Below are 6,818 nucleotides of genomic sequence, written 5' to 3'. Positions count from 1 at the left end.
ATTTATTTATTCGTATAAAAGATTTGATATCAACAAAATTGGCGCCAAGCTAAATTCATCAAAATTTTATCAAAATTTTATGTATTATTTGTAAAAAAATTTGATATCAACAATTGACGCCAAGTTAAATTCCATGTAATTCGAATATTAAATAAAATATTTTATCAAAATTTTATCAAAAAAATTTTATGTATTATTCCTATAAAAGATTTGATATCAAGAACTGGCGCCAAGTTAAATCCCACTTCTTTATACCATGCCAAATTAAATAAATAATAAATATTAATCTAATGGTATGTATTATTTATACGAACGATTTGATATCAATAACTGTGGCGCCAAGTTAAATTCTACTATCAAAATGAAAAGTAAAACTCAAGTAATACTATCTTTATTATTTACTTGATCCAAATGGTACTGTCTTTAATTTTTATGCAATGAAACCTAAGTATACGTATACTTATTGAAGAATCTTCCTATTCCAATCCAAATGGTTTAAATTTCTCTTAAATGAAATTATTATATCACAATTCATTCAAAGACATTTCCTTTTCGAACTAAAGTAGTGGTTATTTAATTCTCCTTCAAAACGTTATACAAAACATTATCACAAAATTGCGTTACCTTGCTCAATTTAAGTGTTACTACAAAAAATTAAAAATTAACTGTATAAAATAAAAAAATTTAATTTAAAAAAATAGAAAAATTTTTCATGTAAAAACACTTGGCGCTGCTAGATCTCGATATATAATAATAACATGGTAGTATAGTAGTAAAGCATGAATGCAAATAAGAATTAACTTAAATAGTCTTGTTACAAAGAAATTTCCACTTCTCGTTTTAATAAAAAAAAGAGACGGTCGAAAAAGAAGAAAATATAATATATTCGAATTACAAAACGGAAGGCTCGGATTGCGCGTTTCAAATACGTGCTCATCAGAAACGCTTTCTCGAGAAATGTGATTTTATATTTACTTAAGATTTATAACAGAAAACTGTGTAAGACACTGTTTCATAAGAATTACTATGCCAATCTCTTTTGTATATATTCGTCCGATATTTATCTTACCGCTTGTCTTTAAACAAATCCGCTAATAAATCTTTTAAAATCTTCTTTATGCGCATCCACATTAAATAATCTTTATCTCTCGGTTTTAATTTATTTTTTATTCTTGTTTATTATGATATGAATATAAGAACATACATAACATTCCCGAAAATGCACAGTTATCCAACATGGCTGCTCTTTGATCAATCACAAATTTCAAACTATAAAAAGCAACGATGATAGCTACCAGTTATGTGCATTACGTTAAATTGTTTCGATCACTCTTTGTGATTTTTGAGATTTATTAGAAGAGTCACCGAATGCCGATACTAAATTTTTGAAAATTCTGACAAAATTAATAATCGTCTTTTATAATCACTCTCAACAAATTTCTAGCCGCATCTTCGAATCCGGAGATAAATACCATTCAACAGAAGAAACGAAGTCTGTGATCTCTAACTAAAAGATTTAATTTGATATATGAAATATTAGAAACGCAGATATTTTAAATAATTGTTTTATATTTTTCATTCTAGTTTTGAAACAAGTATTGTTTTATTAATCTGCTGCTATTATGCGCAATGGTATTTATATTCTTATTATATTCCTTACTTTATATCATAGTCTGTATTATAATCTCTATAAAATAATAATCAGTAAAATTGATTAATAATTCTCAGATGCTAGAGATGGAATTATCCATCTTCCTGGTACTTTGATTTTGCACAGAACATCTGAGTTTCATCGTTAACATGATATTCGATCGTTGTGATTTATTATCTACAACGAAATTTGATGGGTCGTCAGTGCGCCGCAGGAGACGTCGATTTTGCGCTCTCTGAACTGTTTCGTTCTCCATTATTCCCCGATACTGTTCTTCGGTATTAGAATGCTCGATGAGCACGCAAAAATTTCCGCAACTTGGTCGCTTTCTATTTCCTGTTTCCAAATCTCGCAACGCACGACGCATGATTTGAACGTTTCACCCGATCACACAACCGGGCACATTCAACAACGCGACATTTTAGCGTAACCGTTATGCAATTTCTGTTGTTCCACACCATTCTACCTTCGATTGATTCGCAATCGAAATCTCACAGAGGCGGTCCCCGATGCAGATGCAGAATTGCATAAATTCGACGATGCTGTCCCCGCCTCTCTCTCTCCCCCCCCCCCCCCCCCCCCCCCCCCCCCTCCTCCTACTCTCCTTTTACTTTTCTCTACTTTTTTTCCCCCGAATAACAATCCCACATCTCGCGATCGTGTATTATCCGTAAAATCAATTATCGGCATCCATTTCTCCGAAGTATATATCTGCAAGCGTCGTCAACGATTACGAGATTATCCCAATGCAATTATCCTTGAGCAATCATTGGTTGCGACAAACGTATCGTCATTGGCGCACGATCAGCGCAAAATTGGTGCGAAAAGTCTAAGGCGTACCTTAAAGGACGAAAAATCGACGAAAAAACGAATAGATGTTATTTACGACGGCCGCTCCTTGCGACGGCGGCGTGTTTATCCACTTTAGATGCAAGGACGGAGAGAAGTTTATATCGGTCTAAATGCCACGGGCGAGTCCGTAGTTCTCGACCATGTTTTCCTTTCTTCGATTGCCTCGATACTAAATTGCCGCACTTAATTATGATATCGCGAAGAGATTTGATAATCTCATTCGCTGATAATAAAGCAGTCAATAAAATAAATTCTGGTCGATACACGTAATTGTACCCGCTCTCATTTTAGCGCGATAATTTAAAAAATTGTCAATGTAGTCAATGCTAAATACGTTTCAGTTTTCTGCAGTTTTAGCCAGTTTAATTTAATTAAGCTCTATAGGAAAACCATACTACAATAGTAGTAAAAAACAATGTCATATTTTAAGACAAGGATTACAATAAAAAAAAAAACGAATTACAACAAATTTTCAAGGAAAAGTTGTAAAATTTTAAAAATAAAACTCTAATCTCTAAAAGTAAAATAAAAAATTAATGAGGATTTATATTTATTTGTAGGATCTGTAATACAGTGTCGATTTTTGTAGATACAATTGATTTCGAATACACAAATAGATATTAATAATTCATACCGTCGTTACATCACCGCTTCGACACGTTTTTATAAAATTGAAAATATATTTCATACATTGATGATATCCTCCGTGTATTATTAAATAAAAGTGCTATGCGTGATTTTACACAAAATTGCAAAATGAATTAATCAGCGTGCCGCCGCGCCGTGCTGATGCGACATCCAGTTGGCTTTACAGTTGTTAAAGCATTCGCATTAATTAGTTCGGTTATACCGTAACAATTTTTCCCAAGCGATACTTATTTTTCGTGTAAAATCCGTGACCGAATTCCCGCTTGTTTTTCGGTCAAGGATTTTACACGAAAAATAAGTATCGCTTGGGGAAACATCTTCATTATTTGTATACTTACGAGTATATTGATAATAAAAGAAGAAATATTTATCCTTATTTTTGATTTTAATATAAGTATATCGGTTTTAAACCTCTTCACTCAGAAAATTTCTTCAATTTAAACAAATATTTCTTTGCTATACCGTTAAAGAAAAAAATTCTTTAATTTGAACGTAATTTCTTTGATTTGAACATAATTTCTTCAAATTAATTAATTTTTTGTTTGATTTCAAAAAATAATGTTTAAATCAAAGAAATGACGTTCAAATCAAAGAAATTTGTTCTTTAACCGTATAATAAAGAAACATTTCTTTAAATCGAAGAAACCTTTCTCTGGGTGAATTTCATTTCACTAATTCAATCAGTGAATTTAACCGCGATTTAAAAACTTACTGATTCGTGCAGTGGCGAGACAAATGTCACTGATAGAATCAGTGAGTATTAACTGATTCGCGGTGGTATACTTATAACTGTAGTAATCAGTGAGTTTTCACTGTTTCAAATTAAGAGAGTACATAAACCAGAAGCACAAATTATTACTATTTCAAAAGAGTTATCGTAAAATTAAAGATGTGCCATGGACATTACCGAAAATAACTTCCGTTCCGCAGTCAGATCAAAAAGTTCGATAAAGTACTACTTCTTGAGTCATACGTGGTTTTCAAAATATTGCCAAAAATTCATGCTATGCCAATGCTACATTATAATGTTTATTTCATTTAAATATTATTAGAAAACAATTATTTAATTCTGATAAACTAATGTTTTAAATATATTAGCGCATCGATATGAGAGAAAACGGAATACTTAATTTAAAGTACCTACGCAGTACGAAAATATTTAGGAGAGTATTTATCGACTGGTATTAAACAAAATGCATGTGATTTTGTTGTAGCCCTTTGTACTAAATATGATTTTATAGAAAATTTGGTTGAGCATCAAATTATTTCTACTTGTCGATGCATAACATGTGGTGATACAAAAGTTACTACTAATAATAATTTTATTTTCTCAATTTCTGTTAACAATTTGAACAAGAAAAGTTTTAATCTTAACGATTTACTAAATACTTTATTTCCATATTAGTCTAAATGAAATGATAAATTATGTGAGAGAGAACGTTGTGAAGGAAATGATATATTATTTAAAAATGAAATAATATTGATAAAACAGATAATTATTCATTTAATTTCATTTTCATACCAAAATGGAGCATTAGTGAAGATACCACAAAAAATTAATTTATGTTCCCTTCCAACAAGTGAAATACTAATAGCTGGACAGCCGTATAAAGTTATGAATGTTATATTTCATTATGGTTCATATATTGAAACCGATCATTTTATAAGTATGTATAGATGGATTGAAGCTGATGATACGCAAGTTACAAAAAAGCAGTGGCCTAGAGCTGCTAAAAACATTTATACATTATTTTTAGAAAAAGTTGATAATAAATAATATGTTCTCGTAATACGTACACATATGAAGAGATATATTATTAATCATAAAAGAATATAGGATGTTTAATACTATAAAATGCATGATATCTTAACAAAATTACCTTTTTAAAAAAAGGTAAAAAAAAGGTGCCAAGTGTGCATGTACCTCCCATAAAAAACTGTTACATAAACTAAAAAAAATCGTTACATAAATAATATAATTCAAGTGATAATATTGTTAATTTTTTATTATGAATTACCCCTCAGTAGTACACGTATGCATGTATTAAAAAAAAATGAAATAAAATTTTCAAATTGCGTCAATTACAAAAAGAATATATATTTTTTTGCAACATATAAAATATACTATTGTATTTTTTAATTGCGAAAAGAACATATATTTTATTGCAACATATAACATTTAATTAACAAGACAAAAAGTGATACGTACCTTTATCTTTCTATTCAAGAGTCTTTTATATTTGCAATGGAATACAACAATTAATCTCAAAAAATTAAAGACAAAGCATCACAAAATGAGAAAATTTTATTAAAATAACAAAATTTTTTATGTAAAAAAACTTATTTATTCCGCACAAGACCTGGCTCATTCCCTATGCGCGCCTATGCGCGTCTGGACATGACCCGAGTACTGGTTTGACACACCCGCGGATTCGAGTTCCCGTAATCCCTGCATTGCATACAACATCCGGAGATCCTGGCTCCTTACCTCACAAGGAGACTCTAGGACGCAGCAGAGATCGGGCGTCCAGGATTACACCTAAATTCCTGGTCGACGAGTTGGTCCTCTATAAAAGTCCCCTGGTTGTCGACGGGCTTCACAACCGAATATGCTACCGTTGATGACCATGCAAATAGAGATTGGGGAGTTGTCGAGACTCCGAGTTGGACGGGGACGTTCACGCCGAAGTCGGGGCTTTCTGCACCGAAGGCCGCCTTGGCCAGGCTAGACCTCCGATCTGGTAAGAAGAAGAACAGTGGACAGGGGCGTGTTCTTAGAGGTGGGCGTGTCACCTTGGGGATTGCCCCCTGTGATTGCGGGGCCTTCGGGCTTTTCGCATGCTGGGGGAGCGGGCCCCAGAATGATAGAAAGCGTCATTCTACCGAAGGAGACGCGTATTAGAATGGTGGAAGGTGATATTATTGACTCTCCGGTGTCGGTCGCGGACACAGCCCGAATATCTATGGATGATGGTGCCGAGAATGCTGATCCCGAGGTACCTATATACATTGCCTCGGCTTCGGGCGAGTCCTCGTACGAGACTCAGTCCAGTGCCGTGCGGAAGAAGAGGAGCCGTACGTCGAGGGGCAGTAATGCCGTTGATTCGCGGTCTCTTTCAAAGATGACTGCTTTGCAGATGAATGCTGAGAACGACCTTGATAGGCCGGATTTTGAGAAAATCCTAAAACGTAGGTCGTCATCTAAGGTGAAGAAAAGAAAGAAGCTCGTCGAGTCCTCTCTTGACGACTCATTGAGCTTGGCCCAAAAGGCCGCGGTGGAGGAAGTGACGTCTCTTTGTCCGGAGATGTCCCCCAGGGTGGTCGTGGCTGTGTCGTTGAGGGTCCTTGAGGATCAAGGAGGATTTACTCGAAGCCGGAGCCTTGCTAAAGGCCTGGACCCCTCCCTTAGTAGGCGGTGCTGGCGAGGAGCACGTCAGGTTAGTGGACGGCGCGCTGAGGGAGATCTCTGACCTCTCTATGCCGAGGAGATCTGCTTTTTGCAGATCCTCGGCGTATTGGTGGAATGAGGAGATCTCCGGACTGTGCGCCGTCTGTAATCGGTATCATAAGCGTCTTACGCGTGTCCGGAGACATGCAAGACTGGAACTCGAACGTGAGCTCTGAACTTTGCTGAGGGAGGCTAAGAGGACCCTGAGGAACCATTTGG

Source organism: Trachymyrmex cornetzi, unplaced genomic scaffold (assembly GCF_001594075.2).
Source record: "Trachymyrmex cornetzi isolate Tcor2-1 unplaced genomic scaffold, Tcor1.1 scaffold45, whole genome shotgun sequence".
NCBI lineage: Eukaryota > Metazoa > Arthropoda > Insecta > Hymenoptera > Formicidae > Trachymyrmex > Trachymyrmex cornetzi.
This window is presented reverse-complemented; position numbering follows the sequence as displayed.